Source organism: Uranotaenia lowii, chromosome 1, assembly GCF_029784155.1.
Source record: "Uranotaenia lowii strain MFRU-FL chromosome 1, ASM2978415v1, whole genome shotgun sequence".
In the NCBI taxonomy this organism is placed as follows: Eukaryota; Metazoa; Arthropoda; class Insecta; order Diptera; family Culicidae; genus Uranotaenia; species Uranotaenia lowii.
In genome coordinates, this window is record NC_073691.1 from 117,142,332 (window position 1) to 117,167,052 (window position 24,721).

At 33.5% G+C, this 24,721-nt stretch overlaps 1 protein-coding gene across 1 annotated transcript in view; it reads left to right on the forward strand.

The window, feature by feature from the left end:
* Nucleotides 1-1,677: 1,677 nt before the first annotated feature.
* Nucleotides 1,678-24,721, forward strand: part of LOC129739307 (uncharacterized) — a 284,988-nt gene continuing 261,944 nt past the window's right edge. Inside the window, exon 1 of the mRNA XM_055730718.1 lies at nucleotides 1,678-2,986. The gene's annotated coding sequence lies outside the window, so the exon portion shown is untranslated. The remainder of the gene's footprint in view (nucleotides 2,987-24,721) is intronic.

Consider the following 24,721-nt stretch of genomic DNA (forward strand, 5'->3'; position numbering starts at 1 on the left):
AGTTGACAACCAGCGATACCACATTTAAATCTGTATTTTCGAGGCAAAAAATCTTTTTTATCTGTATCAAATCTCAAAAATCTGTATCTGAAATATCGTTTGCGGATACTAATGCTGCAATATGATGACGTATGTATAACGCATAATGCACTAAATTGGATTGCGCTTATGATTTTTACGGACTGCGGAATGTTAAATCATTGTTAATTCTGTCATTTTGCTACACGAAAACTGCTATTTGTACGAATAACTGCGAAATGTGTCCTTGGGTTTAACAATCAGTTGGGATTACAGAATAATGTAAGTCTCAATAATAAGCCAATTTCTTTACATAGTTATGTATGTATATTCACAATATACTGCTACAAAAATGTCCAGGGCCGTAAGCCATAAACATTTAACATAGCATTGTAAGTTACTATTCGTGTAATGTAATGTCTAATGTTAGTGAAAGATTCTCAAATATAGGATTTAATCTGTTTTTAAACCTTAGTTTGTCGTTATACACTCTGTATTTTTATAGTCTCGATCCCTGATCTGGGAGATTTTTGAAATTTGTGACTGTGACAATTTAGGGGCCGTTCACATACCACGTGGACAACTTAGGGGGAGGGGGGGTGTATGGAAATGTCCACGCTTGTCCACGGAGAGGGGGGTAGGGGTTTGGGTCATGTCCACGTGGACATACTTCCTGTTTGAGTCATAGAGTTACAAAGCTTTCCAGTTTAAGTTTAAACAATCAGAAGCCACTTGAAAGCAAGTAATAAATATGATTATTAAGAAATTTAAAAAATTTTAAATTATTTTATATTAGGTAAAGCTATGTTTTTTTTTAATCAGCCATTCCAATTACAAATAGGCAAAAAGTTGTGTTTTCTAACTGTCAAATGAGTTTTTGAAGAAAAAAAAACAATTTCAAATCTGTCCACGTGGACAGCCGGGGAGGGGGGTAGGGGTTTGCCAAATGTCCACGCTTGTCCACGGAGGGGGTGGGGGGTGTCAAAAATCGCATTTTGCTGTCCACGTGGTATCTGAACGGCCCCTTAAGATGGCTTGAACGCTAGATCATTAAGGAGATTATTGTCGATTTTCTTAAATTTGAATCAAAATATCATTAAAAAAATTTAATTTTCTGAAAATCTGTATAAAATCTGTATAAATCTCCAATTTTCTGTAATCTGTATATACAGATTCTTGGTTTGAAAATTACGAAAAAATCTGTATGTTTACAGAAAAATCTGTATATGTGGTAACGCTGTTGACAACTCGCTTTTCCAAAGAGACGCATCGTTGACGAAACGATTCGGGATTCGTCGTTCGTGAATGTCACGAAAATCTATTCCACCGGGCGGCCGGCTAAAAGATCCGATCGTTCGATCATCTATCGTGTGCCTATCTCTCTCTCTCTCTCTCTTGGTGGAGGAGCAGTTACGATCGCGCAAAAAAACTTAACTTGCCACCCCCCAGCCAGAGCAGCGGCGGATGAGCGACGGCCGATGTCGTTTTTCTCGCGTGGTGGAAGATCTACCTCAAGCTTAAGCCTGGCGAGCTAGCTCCGATAGATCGTCGGGCCAACGTTTTCCGTTGCTGGTGAACCTGTAAGTTTGCGCGCGCGATCGCTGATGGTTGGTACCCCGAACTACTCTATTTCACTGCTAAAAGGTACATTGCGCGCGCCGCCACCCGAAGAAAACGACGGCCACGGTCACGGCCACGAGGAACGATCGAGCCTATATTGCGTACGGAATAGTTGCTGACAGAATCATTTTGCTTCCGTCTATCGAGTAGAGAGGTTGTGCTTTTCTCGCTTTCGATCTGATCGCATCCAGCTGAGAGTTAATTCTATTTTTTTTTTCATATCTCAAGATCGGTGGTTCATTCCTCGTTACAAGCTTCCCCCAAAATCGAATCCAGAGCGACTCGAAAAAAAAAAGATTGAAAATAAAAATTGAAAAACGGTACCCAATTCTATTACGTTAAATAGTTTTGTCGGGGCGCGAACGATCTTTTCAATTTGGATTTTTTTTTCTTCGAGGTGGTTGAGAAAAGCTTCGATAAATGGTTTGTTAAGTTCTGTGTAAACTGCCGGCCGCGCGTTCTTGGGTGTTAGAAGAGAGTGTGGTTAATCTGTTCGCGATTTCGTCGTACCCTTACATTTGGCGCAGCAGCATTGGTGAAATAGTACTGATCGAGATAAACGAAACATAGTGGGGTTAAAAAGGAATTAGAATAATTGCTCGGCCGATTCTGATTGCAATCCGATTGGAAAACAAACAGACTCTGACGAGATTTTGGGAAAAATTGCCATTTCTCCTACATGTTTGGTGTTGAACTTTCATGAGTGGAAGAGAAAAAATATCGCTTTTTATCGTTTGGTACTGTTTCGTTTTTTATTGCCGGATTAGTTGGAAAACAGTATCTGGAAAGCACATCTTTACGTACGGTTTGCTGCAGATCATAGCCCAAGAGGAAAGCAAGTGTTGATTTTTCGATAATTTCGGTACAAGTGCTTTTGGAGATAAAAGAAACAAAGTGTAAATTTCGAAAAGTTTTGTCGATCCGGCGAATACACATCTCTGTCCTATTGGCTGCTGCTGCTGTGAATTTTTTTTAAGTGGATCGGTTTGCAGAAAGCAGCTTGGATCGAAGCAGAGTCCAGTGAAGTGCCCAGTTCCAGAACCTGTGAACCTTTGTGTGCGATATTAGATTTCAGCTTGTGTGGCACACAACGAACCCCAAAGGCCAAAAAATAAAATAAATAAAAGCCCTCCAAAAGATTGAAAAGTGCTGATAGTCCGAAACCGTATCATTCATCCAGAGAACCATTCGAGGGCAGCTCGCGATCTCGTTCAGGTTCAGGATAAACTTGGTGAGCAGAGCAGTGCGCAAAGTGATTACTTAATAGCGTCTGCGAAATAGATAAAACATCCTTCTCCCCGGGTGGCGCACAAGCGATCGATCGACAGGCGGAACAGCAAAAGCAAAGGTTAGCACTTAATATATCTATATAAGGTTTTCGTGTGCAATAGATTGTTTTAGGACTCCAGTGATTCTCATCGTACTCTTTGTTTTGTTCGAAAATTACTTTCTGTATACGAAACAAAATTATTAAAAGCAAATCTTATCATAGACTAGTAACGCATAGTAGTTTTGGTATCATTTTTTTTATGACGGAGCTGTTCTGGTATTTACAATGGATTTTAGAACTTTCCGAACGGATTTTAGAATTGTAACCCTCAAAAAATCGGGATTAAAAGAACTAATTGTTTTGAATGCATTAGGGATAAAATAAAAACATCAATTCTCGAAATATACAAGATTTTCGTGATTTTTCTTCTAACGATAAGAACTTTAGTTTCACTAGGGGATATGATAGCTCGCATCTTACAACTGCCATAACCACCAGCCCATAGAAAGAGTACTATGTTTGCCGTGAACGAAAATCGAACTTTTTATCATTAGTGTAGATGAGGTGAACTCTAACCACTATATCAATGCCGCCGGTTAAAATTCATTAACTTGTTCAAATATCAAATATCGAATAAATCATTTGATTGTTTACATTTAGGGTCAATGTTCGAGGTGGCATACATTACAGGGGCATTTTGGTTTGAGCTAGAAACCAAGAAATGCATTTTTTACTAGTATGGTAAAAACTCTGCTCAATAGCTTTACATTCTAAATGTTTGATAAAATTCAATTGTGGACCACATCCAGTTAAACACAAGTAAATTTGGATACCTATACAGTAGTTACTCGATTTTATCACTATTCGATTTTATCAATACTCGCCAAATTCACGCTCGATTTTATCACGGCTATTGTTTCGATTTTATCACGCTTTTAAAGAAATCATTCAGAAACCATTTCCAGGTCCTTAATTTTCATGCAAAAGCATAGAGCGTCTTTGTTTATGATATTTTTTATGGATTATGTTATAGTATATATATAGGTATCCAATTATATGAAAATGCCATTGAACTGCTTATTTTATCCGTATAGTGTTTAAAATCGTCATTTGGATTTTGAAAACGCTTGTAATAATCGACACATGTATTCTAACGTCACGCTGATGCTAGTGTTGTTACTTGTGTTGGTTAGTCGCTTTAAAAAAATTAACTTTTTTTGGTTTTGCGAATCATATAAAAATGTGGGTGAATTTAAGCGTTTTTGAAAAGAGATAAGTGTCTCTGATTTCTTTGTTGATTTTTTTTTATTTTAAAGGGTGGCGTGCGTAATCCTTATTGGATAGTCTTTAGTATTGTCTGAATGGATAATTTTGGAAGACCAAAATGAAATTCTGCTAGCTTTGTCTGAAAATATGACTAAGATTTCTGTTTTTATACATATAAAGTCAAAAGATTATCTGCCCATAAAGCAAATTTCGAGAAACACACTGTAAAAGTCTAAGTTGAGCAAATTCTAAAATATTTTTCGAATAAATATACTTTTTAGTCCATCTAAGGTGTTAGGATTAAAATATTGAAATTTGAAATAAGCAGAAAAAAAATTTTTGTTGCTAATTTATTTGAATTTTTTTTTAAATCGAAATAAGAGATAACGACTGTTAAATTTCCATCAAAACAAAATAATTCACTTTAATTAGATGTAGACTATCAAATGCATATACAACATGGTTTTATTTAAAAAAAAACCTAAAAATTTGCTTTAGAGAAGAATAATTTGAACTGAAAACGATCCTTTTTGTTTTGTAATCTTTTAAAAATTACGCCCTAAGATCAAAATTTATTGATACAAAACGTTTCCACTACTGAAAACATTATAAATTATTGATTAAAGACATTAAAAATACTTTTTTCTACTTCAATTTTTAGTTTCGCCAAATTCACGGTTTCGCCATATTCACGGTGAAATTTTTTTTGACCGTGATAAAATCGAAAAACTACTGTATTTTTTTTTTCAAATAAGAGAAAGTTACACAGATTAAAAAAAAAATATTTTCAAGGATATTCAGTTATTTAAAAATGCGTTACAAATCCTGGATGTTTGAAAATAGTGGAGAACATTAGGGATATCTTTTTCTTGGAGCCTTCAGAAAAATGTCTAATGGTTGTTGGGGCTTTTCAAGTTTGTCAAACCAAATCTCAAAAAAAAACCAAGTTAGTTTTCTTATTCTCGAAAACATTTTTGAAGGAACCGTAATAATAAAAAACTACTTCCTTAGGAGAAAACATTCGTTACAGTAACTATCCCGTTACAAAATCAAGCTGAGTATTTTTCGTTTTATGGCGAAAAAATACGTTAAATATTATCGTATTTCTAACCTTTTTTGCCTTTCTTTCAGAAAGGTATAGTTATCGGTCGATTTGGGAAATCATTAATGATGGGTCTTAGATATGCCTTTATACAGTTGCGTTCAAAAAAGAATGAAATCGCGTGAAGCTGCGCACCCACTTCCAACTTTGACAAGCTGCCATTTCTCTCTCGGTTTGTATTTTTCCATGAAAATTTCACACAATCTAGCTCAACTATCCAACTAACACTCCACAAAATTTGAAGTCTTTTCAATGACGGGAAACAAAGATACAGCTTTTCCCGTAAAAAGGGGAAATTTGGAATTGCTTCACTAAATTTGCTGTATCTTTGACAATTTTCATCAAAAAATCTTGAAATTTGGCCTAAAGATGTAAAAATGTTTGATCTAATATCAGGCCAAGTTTTGTCAAAATCGATGAACGTGATCAAAAATGGTGTCGGATTGAAAATGAGGTTCACTATCGCCCAACAGACGATTTCATTCTTTTTTGGACGGGTGTTTGTATGGAAAACATTGTAATCCATGTATTCTTGGCTTTTTCTTTCATAAAACCAAAAGTTATCACAAAGAATATTGTAAATTGATAAAAACTTCATTCGTACTTTGTTTTAAAAGAGAAAATGTTTCAACAGGGTTCAAAATAAGAAAACAGAGTTTCAGAAATGGCCTGCTAATTATACCGATATAAAAATTTGATCCACAATTAAAGCGAATATTCAATTCGCTCCTTTGTTTCAATACCAGCTCTGTTGGAACAATTTCTATTTTTAAACAAAGCAAGGATGAAGTTCCTATCAATTTACAACATTCTATGTAATAAATGTTGGTTTTGTGGAAAAAAAACCAAGAATACATAGATTACAATGTTTTCCGTACAAACATCCGTCCAAAAAAGAATGAAATCGTCTACTAGGCGATAATGAACCTCATCTTCAACCCGGCACCATTTTTGATCACCTTCATCGATTTTGACGAAACTTGGCCTGATATTAGATCAAACATTTTTACATCTTTGGGCCAAATTTCATGATTTTTTGATGAAAATTGTCAAAGATACAGCAAATTTAGTGAAACAATTCCAAATTTCCCCTTTTTACGGGAAAAGCTGTATCTTTGTTACCCGTCATTGAAAAGACTTCAAATTTTGTGGAATGTTAGTTGGATAGTTGAACTAGATTGTGTGAAATTTTCATGATAAAATATAAACCGAGAGAGAAATGGCAGCTTGTCAAAGTTGGAAGTGGATGCGCAGCTTCATGCGATTTCATTCTTTTTTGAACACAACTGTAGGTACCTATCGAATCAGCTCGACGAGTTCAGACGATGTCAGTGTATTTGTGTGTGCTGGTGTGATTTTTTGTAAACTTAGTCCACACGTTTTTGCGAAACTGGGAAGTACAATAAAAATGATTTTTGTCTTAAAAAATTTGATTTTTTTCCCTCTTCAATGTATAAAAGAAAGAAAAAAAAACAAAATAGTTTGAAAAAAATTTTTTCATAGTAATTATCATCAAATCATCACTCCAAAAAACGTGTCAATTTGGCTTGCTAGCCACAACCAGCAATCACTAAAATGAAGATTATCGTGTATATGACGTCATATACACGATGGACGCGTTCGCTACACGCTATTCGCTACACGATGGGCGCACTCCACTCCCACTCATGATGTCTTCATGACGACAAAACGAGCGGAAGAAAAGGGAGTAAGAATTTATATATCTTAACAATTTTAATTTTTAGCCAGCTCAGTGTTAACCGAACCGGTCTCAAAAATTGGAAGTCGAAGCTTCAAAACCATATTATGATAATATGGAGTTTCATAAAGGGGTAAAACCCCGAACTTTCCATATCAAACCGATGGGTGTAGGGTTCAACACCGCATTTTTCTGCAGCGATGGCTGGCTTCGATACGTCGAAGCAAGCGTGAATCTGTTAGATAATTTTGTAGTAAGTTTGAAAAAGGGCGAACGCACCAAATGTAAACAAACATAGCGTAACATTTCATAAGGGCGAAACTATCAGTTAGCTCGAAAAAAAAACGCTTTTGAAACTTCGGAACATCTAATCAAATCCTATTTCAAAAATCGACGCTATCTATTGGCCCTACCCGGATAAAAAAAATCCCATTTTAAATAGGCGTAATTTCGCGTTCAAAAGAAAATGCATCAACAAAAACTTTCACCCAATTTAATTTTATCAACTGTTTTAAAGTTTAAAGTGATTTTTTGTACAAACGTGTTAATTTCAAAATGTTGAATTCCCTGGACTTTAAAGTATTTCTGATTTTAAACTTAACTAAAAAAAATCGGGTCCAATAGTGAGTTTCAGAATTCAGATTAAAATCCACAAATTCAGATGCAATCCAACGCTAGACGATTTTCAAAACAAATTTACAAAACCGACATAATGGACAAAAATGTCAAAATAGTCAATTACTACAAAAATGACAATTGATTAAATTTTCTTAAATTACAAAGTGTATCAAATTTACATAATTGATAAAATTGATAAAAATTACAAAAAAGACAACATTCACAAACTTTAATCAAGTTTTAACAAGCCTGACATATTTCGCAAATATGGGAAAAATTGATAAAAATTGACCAAAATTGACCAATTTTGAATGGATTGACATAAAATATAACATTTACAAAATTGACAAAACTGGATAAATAAAATGAATATAAATCATAAAACTGAAAAAGTTTTCTAAATATGCAAAATTGACAGAATCAATATAGAAAAAAATTAAACAAATTTACCAAACTGACATAATTTATAAACATTTCAAAATAGTCTATAATTACAAAAATGACATGATTGTTAAAATCATCAAAAATTACAAATTGGACCAAACTTGCATAGTTGACATAATTGAAAAAAAAAAAAAAAAATGACAACATTCACAAACTTGATAAAATTTACAAACCTGACAAATTTTGCAAATATGGCAAAAAATGTGCCCTTTTCAAAAATCGACCTTACGTTGCGAATCATTCGTTGGCATACCCAGAATCCCATTATTTTCTTCCAATAAGATTCTATATTCCCTACCCAGAATGAGAGCAGCAGTGGTATAATTTTTTTCAAAAGGGCGTGCGGCCAAATGTTAACAATCAAATTGTCAGCTGGGTGAAAAAGTACCGTTTCAAGACTTACATTTTAAACCTAATTACTTTCAACGCGATTTTCTCGAAACAGCTTTCGTCCTTTACAAAAATGAATCAACATAGAAATCAAAATTTTTAGCATACCTATCAGGGGCATTCTTTCTTGTATACTAGTAAGAATGCCCCTGAAAGGTATGCTAAAATAATTTATACCACTGCTGCTCTCATGCTGGTTAGGGAAAATAGAATCTTATTGGAAATAAAATAATGTGATACTAGGGGGCATCCATAAATTACGTAACGCTTCTAGGGGGGGGAGGGAGTAAGCTCTAGCGTTACGAAGTGTGACATAGGGGAGGGGGGGAGGTATGCTCATCGCTACGTAACGATTTTTTTCCTAAAAAATATCAGTTTAATCGCAGCTTTTTTAATATCATGCTATTTTTGCTGAATGATTAGCAATCTAAATCAGCTTAAAATTTGTAAGCTTTAACAAGATTGAAACTGCATTCCTATTTAAAGGTTTTAAGATAGACTAAACGTGTATTTGATATCCGTGAAATAACCGTTGGAAAACCGAATACTAGGTACATTTACCCCCAAGAACTCAATCCAATCTTTAGACGGAAATGTTACTATTTTTTCTCAATTGATTTTGATTATTCCGACGAATATTACTAAGTAGAGTATGTTTTGCATAACAAGTTATGCTGCTTGAACAAAATAAAGTAAACAAGGTAGATCACCAGTTGACGAGCACAGAGCAACTCGTAATAAGACAATTAATTTATTTTATCAGAGAGTTATCATCAATGAGTACTAAGAAGCGATTTGGATGGATAATAATTCTGTTTTAAAGAACGTCTACAAAATTATGTTATTTTTTTTTACCTTCGACAATCAGTGTTTAAAATCATGAGAAGATGGGGGGGGGGGGGGGGTTATTGTCAGCGTTACGTAATTTTCATAGGGGGGTATGTCGAAGCGTTACGATTTGTGACATATGGGGGGGAGGGGGTCAAAAACGCCCTAGGATTAACTGATCTAGCAGTAGCATGTATATTGACAAGTTAAAGTCAAAAATCAAAAATAAATATTTTAAATATTGTCGAGTATAAGTTTTTGCATCATTCAATTTCACTTGCCGTTCTAAATGTTCTAAATGTTGACAAAATGGACAAAATGGACAAAATGTACAAAATTTACAAAATTTTCAAAATTTACAAAATTCACAAAATTTACAAAAGTTACTAAGTTTACAAAATTTACAAAATTCACAAAATTTACAAAATTTACAAAATTTACAAAATTTATAAAATTGACAAAATTGACAAAACTAATAGAATTGACAAAATTGACAAAAATGATAACATAGACATAATTGACAAAATTGAAAATATTGACATTTCAAAGTTGTCAAAATGTTTAATATCTATTGTTAAATCGATAGATTATTGTAATCTACATTGAAGCATCGTATTTTAGTTTAGCAGTTGAAAATTTATTTAATTTTTTTCCATTTATTCGCTTCCTTTTCTTGAGAGGTTGAATTATTTGAAACACATGGTTAGGAATCTTTTTTAAAAATTATACCCTTCATTTTTAGACCTCTTCTATTTTATAAATATAGGATCATAATGTCATAGAAACGGGATCATACAAGATATCCCAGAATTCAATCATTCAAAATTTTTCAATTAGTTTACAATTATGTTATTATTTATGTGAAAATTATAATTATTTCAAAATACCTTCATCCTTTAAAAAATTTAGAATCCTAATTTCTTAAATTCATTTAGGATTTACTACGTTCGAAATACTTTAATCATTACTCAGAATTTATAAATCGATCATTTTATTATTTTGTGTCATATGTATCCAAATATAATTTTTAGACTGTAAGAAAGGCTACAATCCACTGTTAAGTGTATTAAATCGGGTTTTAATAATAGGAAATGTTCTTAAATGCGCCTATTATGAAGAGTATTTATTTTATCGCTATTCCATATGAGTTTGAAAACATCACACTTCGCATACACATGAGCAGGCATCTAGTTCTATGCATTGAAGCAATTTTTTTGGCGCAAAGTAACGCGACATACAACGCTTGGAAAGTTTTCTCATGAACAGTTTAAATATGTTTTTTTTGTTTTTTTTTATAAAAACGAACACAAACACATACAGGATCTCAATGAAACATGATGTTTCCTCGAAGAGATTCCTTTTTTCTTAACACTAAGCGTATATCTATCGAGGATATGGTGGCTAGCATCTTACAAATGCTAAAACCACCAACCCACCGAAAGTGTACTATGTATGCCGTGACCGGGATTCGAACTCATACCCCCTGGCTTAGAAGACTTGAAGGCTGTTCTCTAAGCCACGGGCGGCGGCACAATTTCAGAAAACGAGCTTTAATGAATGATTTATTTTTCTTTTCACGTTTCCTCATAATCGTTATTTTAGCGTTGCAAGGTGTAATTTTTTTTACAGTATTCTTTTAGGATTTTAAGAAGCAAGCTACGTTGATTGGAAAAAATATCCAAAATGTAATGATTGCACCTTCCAAATATTTTTTTTGTATATTTTTAACAGTACCTATCTTAAACATCTTTTTATAAAAAAGTTTAACTCATTCAACCAACAATTAATTTTTGTTAAAAACTGATTTACTTGGTTTGAAATTTAGAACTAAAATGGAAAATACGGCCGGATTAAGCCATTGGGGGGCCCGGGCAAATTTGATCGGGAGCCTCTATAAATTGATTTTTTTTTTCAATTCATTAGTTTTACAAAAGAACTGGCAATAAGTAGAGTACATTGCCATCTACTTTACATTATGGCTACGTAGAAGGTAGTTTCTGGTATGTATCTTCTTCTTCAATAAATAACTATTAATATATCAAAAGCAAACATTGTAGACAAGTCAACGAACTTATCGAAACAGAAAATTCTGATTAGAGCTGTTAAAAGCAAAATTCAATTCGCAAATATTATTTAATAGCTCTACATTAACTCAAGTGTGTTAGTTTGAAAAAAATTCCAAGCTAGATATTAAAATGGTTTTCATTTTATCAATGATCTTTCAATCAATGATCCGAATCTAAAATCAAAAAATGTATCCAAAGAAATAAACATCACTTCCATGGAGATACAGATATAAATGTATAAGAGTATGCTTTAAAACTGAAAATCAGGTTTTGCTCAGAACCACAATTCAGTGTCTTTTATTTTTATAAAATCATATTTTGACATCGAGATAAGAGAAACAAATTACAAATGATTTTCAAATACAAAATTGAATAACTTTAGATTTTGCAGTAGTACATTAATTCTCTTATTTAATTTTTATCTATTTTCAAAAGTTTTCACGAAACCAAGAGTTGCTGGAATATAAAATCTAAATTAGTTAAAAGAAGCTGTTTAATTCTTTGCACATCGAAAAAATGTTAATTTTGTTGGCTTGCGCTATTTATTGCAGCATTTCAAACTTTCCGCAATTTTTTAGACAAGCCCGGGTCATCAAAGTTAAGTGGATAAGTGAAGCAAACTACGGGCTGCCCCAATTGCAAGATTATTATTAAAACAAGTCCGTATTTTTCTGGATTTATTCTCATTATTGAAAAAAAAACAGAAAACTCAAACTAGGCTTTTTTGAGCTAGCAGTACCTAAATTGATAGAATTTGAACGTAGCAGACGTGTGTTTTGATAAAAAAAATTCTAGGTGTTTTTTTTTCGTTTTCTTCTGGATTTTGTTATCGAAAAATCAAATTTTGTGTAAGAAAAATTCGAAATTGAATGCCTAGATTTTTCCAGGTTTTGGAAAGTTTTGAACTGATTTGCACAACTTGCGTAAAAACCGTCAACTGGAGCAACTTGCAGCATTTTTCAACTTCAATGGCTTCTAAAAACATAATGTCCACAGATAAACATACCTCTTGTACATCAAAAGTTTGAACGTTGATGGAACACCAAATTGACGTAGTCAGAAAAATTATTGGTTTCACCAATTATTTTTAAATTTACAAAAACATGCAATTTTCACACTACTAAGAAAAAAGGGGGAGGTTGCAACAAACTCTGTTATTATTGAAAAATCAAATGAAAACGTTTGAAAATTTACAGTTTTTTACATATTTGTGGTGTAATAACGCTGAAAGCACCAATTGCAGTAATTTTTGATTTTGTTTGAATTATTTTTTTCTGTCTAAAATGTTTTTGAGGAAAAAGCGTTAATTGGCTGCATACATTTAGGGGTAAAAAATGGCACAAAAAATATATTAGCTGAAATCATAAAAATAAATATTAAGATGAATGAAATTTTAATGTTAACAATAGCGTAATGCAAAACAAGCATATGGAAACGAGATTCATGAGGTTTAGTTCTGATTTGCAATTTGTTGCATTTTGTCCCAGACAGGTAACTGAATTTTCAAAATATTTATTTAAAAAAAAATTGGTGATTGTCCGAAAAATATTTTTACACCAACAGTGTTGGTATAGGATAATGAAAGCAATATAAAGTTTGTAAGTGATATCATTGAGCCAATCCGTCATACTGGGTAAAGTTTTTACGGCATCGAAAAATGTAAAAATTTGTACATCTGTTGCTCGATTTTTAAATTTTTTTTATGGGAATTAAAAACTATTAAAAACTTTTTCACGATGTTAAAAGCTATGTCATCATCAATTTGTTATCATTCAATGATAATTTTATTACAGTATATTGAAATCAAAATTGAATCCGTGTTGTGGTATACAAATGTTGCATCTAACCCAGTTTTAGCATGAAGCCCGTTTAACGGTAAAATCTGCAATGCTTGCTGTAGGTGCCCCTTTAACTTAAACAAGAGTGAAACTATTCGAGAAATTATTCCACGGCGGCTCCATTACTTGTTATATTTAATGTTTTAATTTAGATTTTTTGTTTCTTTTTCCATTTATAGATACTTTGTTTTTTAGAACTTAAACTGGTATGATTTAAGTAATGTTATACATTTTTTCCCTTGGGCCCCCTGAGCCAGAAGGTCCGGGGCAATTAACCTCATTGCCCCCTATTCCCAATAAAACGGGCCTTGTTGGAAATGTAACTTTATTCTTTTTTAACAATTTCAATTGAAATCATCAAAATGATGATAAAAATAAAAATGATTTCTGCAAGTCGGATGCTATTTTTAAATTGTTAATTTTTTTATTTTTAAATATTAGATAAACTACCTATATCACCGTGCTCAAAACAAGTTAGGCTTTAGTTGGCAATCAATAATAGATTTTTCTATCCTCCGTTGCGTTTCAATGCGTTTTCATTTTTTTTTTATACAGTATCGAAGTATCGCCTGAAAGACGCAATAAAAATACGAACACGTTAAACGAACAAACAATTTTTTCCACAAAATGTCATTCTATAAAATGCATTAAAAGTGGTATCAACAGTTGGAAGACAATCAAGATTTTCAATACAATATATCCACAGAGTAAATCTAAAAAACCCTTTCGTCGCATCAATTTTAGAAATACCTATTTCCCACCCTCTATAAATCCAAATCCATGAAAATGTAGCTCAAAACGCCTTGAAATCCTGAAAGCACTTGAAAGCAGTTCGCATTTGCAATGTTTTTGAGTATTAAACGTTTTGAAAATTTTAAGTATATCTCGTGTAGTGAGAAAAATTGTCATCATTCTCGTAAGCCATTCTCGTCAAATTTGATTTTTTAAATGCAAAACAAAGCTGAAGAACACATCTTTCAAATGGTGAAGAGCGTAGCGTAAAAACACTACCTTTATATTGAACACAATTTTTGAGATACAGCAAATTTGTGGTCAATAAAAAAAAATTTTTTTTTTCATGTAATTTTGATAGTGTAGCTTAAGCTTGATCCACATCGATATGTTTTTTTAAATTTTATTCAGGTGTTTTTTACAATCATTTAACACGCTTCAAATATTGAACAGGCAGACTTTCAATTATAGAATACGTTAACATTAGATTTCATTGTATGCGTTTAGGGGCATTTTATTGAATAGAATACATTGCGGGGGTGATTTCGGTTGAGCTAGCAACCAAGGGTCCGTTCACTAATTACGTAAGCATGATTTTGCAAATTTTTAACCCTCCCTCCCCCCTGGTAAGACAAAGTAAGATTTTTCAAAACCCCCCCTCCCCCTGGTAAGATCTTACGTTGTTTATTATTTGAGAAATTTACACGTTTTTTTTCCAAAAATATCTTGAAAATATCAAAAAATTCACATCCATGCTTCAAAGCAAAGAATTTTTAAGTTTTTAAGTAAAACTTAATAACGGCACTTAAAAGCACAATTTATATAAAACACCATATGAAAAGTCATAAACGATCACAGAAAACATTATTTAAGACAAAGCATGTTCGGAGTAACAATAATCTTCAATAAATTTCCTCAATCGAATAAACAATATAAAATCTAATTTCCGATTAAAAAAAAATAGAGTGAAAGATCAGGTTGGCACAAAAACCATAAAAAATTGTCGCGTTTTTACCTGAAAATCTTAAAAAACTAGAAAAGTAATTCAATCGATACTACTAGAATTGGTGCAAACATGTTTAACAAAAATAACGTTTTCAACTAACTCAAAAGCTCAGGTTTATTTCAGCGGTAAGCGATAAAGTTTTAGGATTTTTTTGGTAAATTGTTTGTAAAATTTAGAGTTGGTAAGGTCCATCACTGAAAAAACTGTCTAGAAATTCATGATCTAAGCCACCTCTTTTTGATTTTTAAAGATTTTTTTCTTGATGAAGTCATTTTCGAAATATGATGGATTCAAACCGTGATGTCATAACACGGCACTTACCTTTTTGTTTATATAAATTTCTCAATTAAAATGATAGTTAAGATTAAAAGCGAAAAGCGACAATCTTTTTTAATAATGTTTTTTTTATGGTGGCATGTTGGTTTAAATTGATCCTCATTAAAAATTATATATCCAGCAATTTGTTTTATTAATTCAAAGACATTAAAAGATAAATACCATAACATAAAAAAATAACTAACAAATAGGCTGTGAGAAAAAAAAACCTGAGTTTATGGTTTCTTATGGCTGTGACGAATTTCCTCAATCTCGTTTCCTACAGAATTATCAATGTAACATTTATCACGTAAGATTTTTGGAAACCCCCCCTACCCCCCTAGTAAGCAAATGTGAAACCCCCCCTATGTGCTTACGTAATTAGTGAACGACCCCCAAGAAACAGTTTGTTTATATTCCCAAGCACCCAAAAGATGTCTACTGTTCTTAAAAACTATCTGCTGTTTTTTTTTATCATGTTGATCGATGATAATTTTTTGCTTACTGAAGTTTTGAGAGACAACCAATCGTTCTCAAACGTTGAATTATTTGCTTTGGAATGGAAAAATTTCTGCACAAGAAAGTTGTGAAAAAATCCATATGATTTTGCAAATTAAATTTTGGATTATAGTAAACCAAAAAAGGATTATTCCCTTGAATCATCCTCCGTTTTTGCGACATTGTTGTGAAAATTAAACGGGTCAATTTAAGAATTTATTGACGGGGTTCAAAAAGAAACGGTTGTGTCGTTTATGAAGATGGGTTCATGCTAAATAAGAAAACTCTGAAAGCGAAGGCATAATTTCTTAAGTATTGCCAAATTTGAGATTATATTTTGGTCAAACAATAACAGCTAATCTGATCACATTTTGTATGGGATCAGCTAGTTTTTTCACATTTTTACCCACCCACAATTTCAAGGATTTTCAGATTCAATCAGGGAAATCCTCTCCCTGCCTATTCGTGACACATACACAAGTTGTCTAAAATCTTTGATCAGCTTTTGTAGTTGTACTTTTTGAGGAATTTATTGTAAGCATTATTTTTTTTAACTATCATTCCGTTTTCTTAATCAAACCCCTCAGTTTCATATATTATCTAACAAATACGTCCGATGCAAAATTGTCAACGCTGAACATTAAGATTTGAGGGCACTATTTTTTTTATTGTTTTTATAAGTTCTGTAAGTTTAACTTCACGAGACCGTACTTTATTATAGTTTGGGAATCGGCCGCTTACCTCCCCTAGGAACAGAACTTTGGTCCGCATTGTCTGTTACTTGTTACTTGTTTTTGAACAGGAACTAGCATAAGCCCCTGGGCCAAGCACATCGCTGTGTAAGATCGCAGAAGCCAGCCAGCCTTCCTTGTGCTGCAACCATGGCGATACGCGTCGCTCTCGAAGAAACATCTTCGCCAACACGCCGCCGACCTACCGGGCGCGGAGAGATTAGAACAACACCCTGGTCGTCGTCGTCGTTCATCCGTTTGGATCAGCAATAGATCAAAGCAACACAGCACGAGATCCAACGGGAAGAGTTACACAACTTTGGAATATTTGCACAAAAACGAGGTTCGTCGTCGCCTACTTCGCCGTCCATTGAAGTCATTCGTTCCAGCAGCAAAACATGAACGAACGCGGACTTTTAGGAAGAAATAAAAAACGGGGATTCAAGTTTTATTACGTTTAGTTAAGAATGCCAGATGACTTGTCTGTCCAGAGAAGAAGAAGGGAAGGACGAACGGGCGGAAGGAAGGGACAGGGGTTTACGATGCTAACTTTAACTATTCGAAAACGCCAGCTTCTTCGATTGGGAACGAAATGGATTTGGTGGCGGCGCGTTGAGTCGCAAAAATCGATAAGGGGTCAAGGTCATGCAGACCAGCGATATGTTTGGAGGCGTTTGAACATGAGGTGTTTTTTAATCTCTCCGCGCGTAGGGTTTTCGTTAAGTGCGTTGACAGCTTCGTGTGATACTTGAGGCTAGTAATGTTCCGTTCGTTTGGACAGTGCTGCCAATGATGGTATCGATGAAACTTTCTTCACAACTACATATCTCACATCTTTTTATTAGCCAACTCTGGCTGCAAAGAGCAATTAGTGATGCTTTCAAATAACCGATAGTGTTATTTTAAATTGATTTCAGAAATGGACATTCGATAGGTGGGTATGTTGCTTTTGAAATCAACGATCAAAACATTTTCGAGGCCATGCTAACAGGGCAGGAGAAAGCACCTTGTGAATAATCCCCCTTGTTAATTGTCATGCTATTCAATCTTATCTTAGCCTTTAATTTATCTGTGGAATTGTTATCGTGAATTTTGGTTTACGAAGAAGGTTTGTTATAGAATTTTCTATCGTAATTTGTATACTGATGGAATTGACATTTAGTTGTAAGAATATTTGAAACCAATTGTAAAGGGTGATACGGTCAAAATTTGGTCAATATCAACTTGACGTATTTCTTTCAATTTTGCATTTAAAAAACCTGAACACCTCTCATTTTGAAGGTGTGTGTGTGTAGAATGTTGCTCCTATTTTGATTTTAGAATTCACTCTTCAGTTGTCAAAATGCCGTCCAAGGAAGAAGAGCAGCGTATCAAAATTTTGCTCGCGCACCGCGAAAATTCAAGCTACTCGCACGCAAAGCTGTCAAAATCGCTAAAAGTTGCCAAATCAACCGTTACAAATGTAATGAAAGTGTTTGGGGAACATTTGTCGACAGTCAGGAAGTCTGGATCGAAGGGAAGTCGAAAACCGGAAGCCGCTGAGACGGCAAAGAGAGTTGCCGGTAGTTTCAAGCAAAACCCTAACCTCTCTCTCCGAGATGCCACAAATAAGCTGAGTATATCGTCAACAACCGTGCATCGAGCCGAAAAACGAGCCGGACTATCGACTTACAAGAAGGTAGTGATTCCAAATCGCAATGATAAACAAAATACGACGGCCAAAGCGCGATCCCGGAGGCTGTACACGACGATGCTGACGAAGTTTGACTGCGTGGTAATGGATGACGAAACCTACGTCAAAGCCGACTACAAGCAGCTTCCGGGACAGGAGTACGGCAAAACGGCAAAAGGAAGGGGAAAGGTAACAGATATTTTCAAGCACATGAAACTGTCAAAGTTCGCGAAGAAATATCTGGTTTGGCGAGCCATCTGTACCTGTGGCTTGAAAAGCAGCATTTTCATAGTACATTTTCAGTGGGTTGGTGGCTTTAGCATTTGTAAGATGCTAGTCATCATATCCTCGAAAGATGTACGCTTAAAGTTAAGAGAAAAGGAATCTCTTCGAGGAAACATCATGTTTCATTGAGATCCTGTATGTGTTTGTGTTCGTTTAAAAAAAAAGAGACTAAATTGTGCAAATTTGAAAATAGTTTTCAAAAGGATTAACTTTTCAGGTAGTCAAAGGTGTGAAGATTAAAAAATTAAAATGTTAAACATGCGGAAAATAATTTTTTGACTCAGTTTTCAATGATTTTTTTTTAAATCAACATAAGAGAAAACGACTGCTTTCCCATAAAAACTATACATTTCACTTTAATAAACCAAACACCATCCAATTGATATTTCACTTGAATTTTCAGAAAAAAATTAAAATTTTTAAAGAGAAGTATAATTTGAACTGAAATTGATCCTTTGTCTTTAGTATACTTTGATAAATATAACTTCTGTTCAAAATTGATTGAGACAAAACATATCCTTAGTAGACAATGAAAAAATCATTCAAGATGATAAAAATACATATATCCACTTTGATTTATAGTTTCGCCAAATACACGATTTTGCCATTATTACGGTGAACTTTTTTTTAGCGTGATAAATCGAAAAACTTCTGTATTTTAGCTTTTCAGTAAAGAAATATATTTATGGTTTTTTCCAATGATCGTCGATCTTAGATTCTTAAAATTTCGAAATGAATTACATATTTTTGTTGTGTGATAAGGGGAAATAAGGGCATAAGGGCCACCTTATGTAGAACGCTTATTTAACCATAAAAACAGCTATTATATGTGATTTACATCATTGTTTCGTGTTCAGACACTAAAGAAGTCCATTTCCTGACTAGCTGTAATTTGAAAAAGTAAATAAAAACGTGTAAAAAATGCATTTTAATTTTTTTTGCCGAAAGCTGACAATCAGCCACTATAGGGGCATAACGAGAACTCTCGCTGGGGCAGTATAAGCACCATTTATCGGGGCACAATGAGCGTTTTCTGCCGAAGAATCTAGCAGCGAATTCAACTGGATGATGTCTACTGAATAATAGAGCTATTGCTTGACTTATTTCATCTGACGATTTGTCCTATTGGTAAGGTTTCGGATAGATAACCAAAAGATTTGAGTGGGGTAAAATGCAACAAAATGCAAATCAGGTAAATCTCGTTACCATATGCTGGAATTTTATTAATTTGCATACCATGTCAACATGTCAGCATGTTTGTCAACATTAAAATTTCATTCCTCCAAACATTTATTTTTCTGATTATACAGTTGCGTTCAAAAAAGAATGAAATCGCATGAAGGTGCGCTCCCACTTCCAACTTTGACAAGCTGCCATTTCTCTCTCGGTTTATATTTTTTCATGAAAATTTCACACAATCTAGTACAACTATCCAACTAACACTCCACAAAATTTGAAGTCTATATAATGTCGAGAAACAAAGATATAGCTTCTCGCGTAAAAAAGGGAAATTTGGAATTGCTTCACTAAATTTGCTGTATCTTTGACAATTTTCATTGAAAAATCTTGAAATTTGGTCCAAAGATGTAAAAATGTTTGATCTAATATCAGGCCAAGTTTCGTCAAAATCGATGAACGTGATCAAAAATGATGTCGGATTGAAAATGAGGTTCATTATCGCCCAACAGACGATTTCATTCTTTTTTGGACGGATGTTTGTATGGAAAACATCTTAATCCATGTATTCTTGATTTTTTCTTTCACAAAACCAAAAGTTATCACAAATAATGTTGTAAATTGATATCTTCATTTTGGCTTTGTTCAGAAATAGAAATTGTTCCAACAAAGCTGGTATTTAAACAAAAGAACGAATAGAATATTCGCTTTAACTGTGGATCCAATTTGTTTATCCGTATAATTAGCAGGTAATTTCTGAAACTCTGTTTTTTTAATTCGAACCCTGTTGAAACATTTTCTCTTTCGGAACAAAGTTCGAATGAAGTTTTTAGCAATTTACAACATTATTTGTGATAACTTTTGGTTTTGTGAAAGAAAAAACCAAGAATACATGGATTAAGATGTTTTCCATACAAACATCCGTCCAAAAAAGAATGAAATCGTCTGCTGGGCGATAATGAACCTCATTTTCAATCCGGCATCATTTTTGATCACGTTCATCGATTTTGACGAAACTTGGCCTGATATTAGATCAAACATTTTTACATCTTTGGACCAAATTTCAAGATTTTTCAATGAAAATTGTCAAAGATACAGTAAATTTAGTGAAGCAAGTCAAAATTTCCCTTTTTTACGGGAAACGCTGTTTCTTTGTTTCTCGACATTATATAGACTTCAAGTTTTGTGGAGTGTTAGTTGGATAGTTGAACTAGATTGCGTGAAATTTTCATGAAAAAATATAAACCGAGAGAGAAATGGCAGCTTGTCAAAGTTGGAAGTGGGAGCGCAGCTTCACGCGATTTCATTCTTTTTTGAACGCAACTGTAGCTTTTAGAGATTTTTGTAGTATTGTTTTACCCCTAAATGTATGCAGCATCCATATTTTCAAAAAAAAAAAAATGTAAAAATAAGTGTTTACAGAACAAAAAACTACTGCAATTGATGTTTTCATGCGTAATAAAGGCATCGAAAATTTATCCAAAACTATAAATTTACATACATTTTCAAAAGATTTTTTTTATTAAAAACAAAGTTGTTGCAAGTTACTCCATTTTCTGAGGAAGGTGAAAATCGCTTGTTTTTAGATATCTTATTCAAAATAACTAGAGAAACAAATAATTTTTCTGACTAGGCCAATTTCATGTCCCATCAACCTTAAAACTTTTAATGCATAAGGGGTAGGATTTAATATGAACATAAGTTTTTTTAGAAGCCATTGAAATGGAAAATTATTGCATGTTGCCCCAGTTGACGGTATCGTAAACTGGGGGAACTTTGATCACCGGAGAAACTTTGATCAAAATGAAATATTTGCAAATAATCATCATTAACTAAGTCTGAAGTTGAATTATCTGGAAACTGTTTTCTACGTTTGATAGCCTATCAATTGAGTTTCAAATAGGCTAAATTTGGTTTGTAGTTGGAGATTTTTTTTATTACTTAAAATGTAGTTTAAAAATATCTGTTTTTTTCAAGACTAACAAAAAATACCTTTCCTGTTAAAATGATAGCATTTGAAAAAGGGTTGTCTGATATGAGTGTTTAACTTTTTTCCTTTATATAGATATAGTTTTAGAGTTACTTATATGGTCATTCTATGATAATTTTTGAATATTATAAAAAACGGACATTTTCTATGAGAAAGCCTGTATAGAACAAATGGCTAAAAACCCTATCAAATGGTAAAGTTTCAATAAAAAAGGAACATAGGAACAGTGGGAGGACCAAGGGAAGTGCATGAAGGTCAAATTCCATTTGTTTTTGAAGCCAAAAAATATAGAAATGTTTATAAATTTTGCCCCTAAATGTATGCAGCAACATTGTCCATCTTTTGAGTATATTTGTTTTTGAAGAAAAAAAAGGTTGAAAAATTCAATTAAATCCAAACAAAAAATTATCGTTTTTGAAGTTTCAAGCCGTCTGTACTAATTGGCATCAAAACAATAATTTTGAAGATGTTCAGAGATACGTTAAAACCATAGTGATCAATGTTACCCGGAAACATGAAATCTGGTTTGTAGCAAACATTTAGTTATAGCCACTAGTGTCGTTTGAATATTCTGCTATCAGTGATCACGCTTTATACTCTTTAGTATTATTTGAAGTGGTTATAAGCCTCCTAAAATACCCGCAAGGGCAGCCAGCAGCAAAGACGCATGTTGATTATTACTAAGAAACATTACGAAACGGCATATAAATCAATCATTGGTTAAAATAATATCGGTTTTAAAAAAAATGGAATTCCATGTTTATAACTGTTAAGCATGAAATTATACAAATTCTTGAGTTTATCTTGATATTTATATAATTAATTGCTTCAACTGACTTTCTATGTGTGATAAATTCGTGGTAAGTAAATACAGTTGGACGAAATTGTATAAATTGCGAATTAGCTTAAAGTTGTTCTGAGTGGAAGTTTCAAAAAAAATATACATTTTAACAATTTCCAAGCGTCAAAAAATGATTTATTTATTACTAGCTGACCCGGTGTGCGTTTCAACACCTTCCAAAAATAAAAAAAAATTTAAGAAATTATTTAAATTTTGTTTTTTTGTAGGTATCATAAAAGCTCGGTTTATGCCAAAAAACTATGGAAGCCCCCCTTTCCCCTTCCCATCCGCAAATGCTGGAAGGAGATAGAGATCCCATTTTTTCGTATTAAAAAACTCTTATATTAAATTTGGTTATATTGATTGATAAGTTTTAAGCAATACATCAATATTTATATGGAATACCCTCCGTCCATTCCCTCTCCACACAGCAAGACAGAAGGGTCTGTAAAATTCCATAGAAACATACCTTGTTCTCAAATACCTTCCAATGTCAAATTTGGTTTATTTTTGCTTGATTACTTCTATACCAAGACAATTGGACCCCTCCCCATTTCCTATGTACTCACTGGAAAAAGATGGTGTTTCAAATAATCATAGAACCATTTCTCATACCCAAATGATTTCCAAGGGAGGGGTACCTAATATTCCTAGAAATATTCCTCGTTCCCAAATATCACCTCATGCCATTTTCTTTATTGGTTCTCGAGTTATGCAAAAATTGTCTTTTGTTTGGGAGGCCCCTCCCCCCTTCATAAGAGAGGGAGGGGTCTCAAACCATAATAGGAACCTTCCCCTGCCTCCAATACTCCCATCTGCCAAGTCCAAAATTCTAAGAAATCGCATTGTTTGGTTCATGCCTGAAATATGTACCTTGCGTAACTTTTGATCCCATCGATAGAACTTTTCAAAACTTCATACCTGCTGACATAATATTTAAAGAATCACTCTGCAAAATTGCAAGAAAAAGTGTTGCGTAATTTCTGAGATATTGAAGTTTGAATGGTAAGAGTCCAAAAAATCCGATTTTCGTAGAACTACTGTATCTCAGGCCACACAAACTTTAGAATGCTCAAATTTTGTGACATAAGAATGTGTTAGTTCTGTCTTACGCAGAAAATTTGATCAAAAAAAATCATCAGAGTAAAAAGTTATGGAAGTTCAAATTCGAAGTGAAAGTTCGCGTGCTTCAAATTTCTATACAATTATGAACTGTACTGTAACTTGAAGTTCACAGAAGGCTATTTGAGACCTAATTTGTAACTTTTAAGCTGTGTGGATGCGATTTACATGTCACAAAAAAGGCTATTTGAGAAACTTCATGGAACTTGAAGTTCACAGAAGGCTATTTGAGACCTAATTTGTAACTTTTATACTGTGTGGGTGCGATTGACATGTCACAAAAAAGGCTATTTGAGAAACTTCATGGAACTTGAAGTTCACAGAAGGCTATTTGAGGAACTTCTTGGAACTTGAAGTTCACAGAAGGCTGTTCGAGACCTAATTTGTAACTTTTATAATGTGTGGATGCGATTGACATGTCACAAAAAAGCTATTTGAGAAACTTCTTGGAACTTGAAGTTCACAGAAGGCTATTTGAGGAACTTTTTGAAACTTCAAGTCCATAGAAGGCTATTTGAGGAACCTTTTGTAACTTTCATGTTCACATTCGAGAAAATTCGGTACCAATTCCCTTTGGAACCTTTGTTCAGCGAAATTCGAACTTTGGAGGCACGAGTTTAAGTAGATATGAGACTTTTGGTTGCTTGAGATTGTTTTCTCTGATATTATTTATATAAAAATACGGACACGTATGTGTGTAATAAATTATATTATCATGGTTTCTTTGTCCTGAAGTATGAAATAAGCTCAAAACTATAATCGTAAATGGTCAAACAACGGTCAATAATCGTTTTGATTTAGGTCGTGCTGAATTGGGTCGAAAGTTTGGATAGGTCAGTTAATATGAAACATAATACTGAAATTCTTCGATATTGATTGATTGAAATCATTCATACTGTAAGATACAGGTTATCCCACGATTTAGTTCACCATCCATCATCACGTGCCAAATGGTTTGTTCATTCATTGTGCATGAAGGCAGGCATCCAGAAAGAATCACGTGGAAAGCTTCTTATCATCGGCTAACGGTTAGGATGACTAAACTAAAAATTATGACCTATTTACTTGACATGTAAAAAGCAGCGGCTCGTAGCGAAGGTGGTAACAAAACCGAACAACTCGCTAACTTGCATAAAACTCCACTATAATTGCAAATTTGTTGACTGATTGTTTGCACGATCGGAGGAAACCCCC